This window comes from Coenobita brevimanus, chromosome 94 (assembly GCF_032717465.1).
Source record: "Coenobita brevimanus isolate Jiangsu-jjx chromosome 94, ASM3271746v2, whole genome shotgun sequence".
Classification (NCBI taxonomy): Eukaryota; Metazoa; Arthropoda; class Malacostraca; order Decapoda; family Coenobitidae; genus Coenobita; species Coenobita brevimanus.
The window spans coordinates 37,663,732-37,664,623 of NC_137047.1; positions in this window are offsets into that span (position 1 = coordinate 37,663,732).

Sequence of the window (892 nt, forward strand, 5' to 3'; positions counted from 1 at the left end):
AAAAAAAAAAAAAAAAAAAAAAATGGTGTCCAAGTACATCTGTATATAAAAGTCTTGCACATTTATAACTTCTGTCAAGCCATGGACGTATGTTTCACATTATTCTTATCTCCAGACAATTTCTATTGAGCTTATGGGAGAATTTTTAGAATTAAGATGTTAAATGTGGCCTTTCTTAGCCCTGAACAGAATCATCTGAAAGTAAAAAAATGAGATAAAAGCTGCATCCTCAGAGTTGCTGTTATTGAGTAACTCCAATATGTCTGGTAGAGCAGACTCACAAACTGCTGGGAAGCAACCACCCCTGCAGGGCAATCCCATGAGGTGAATTTATGTTCCTTTGCAGTTAACACTGCTTTACCACAGTGAGGCATGGGCAAGAGTGTGGAGGTTTGGCTTCCAGATGGACACTGCATTTGCTTCTCTCCACCCAGTTGCCAGGGTCACTACAGTAGGCTCCATATCACCCCATTATTATATACAGTATATGGTTACCACCCAGTGTCGTAAGTAGTCTTGCTTACAGGAACCCATTCGGCTGGTCACTTAGTGTAGAGCCACCTAAAGTAGGAAAAAGAATAATAAAACTGGCAGGAAGCATGGATGAAATAAGCTGACAGGAGGGCAACATCAGAGTAAAGGGTTTAAGTAAAAGTCTGCTTACCGATATAAATAAGTGATACATGAAGTCTCCTAAATCAGTGTCTATGCACAAATTACCTTACTCAACCCAGTATCTTGACCATGTTGTTTGACCAAGAGAGAAGCTGTACCTCATTAGCTTAGGAGGCTTGCTATCACTATTTCCTTTACAATACTGTATATTTTTGCATAGTAAACTTTGTCTATACACAGCAGATGGAGAGTGCATAAGTAATATAGTCCTTCCTTA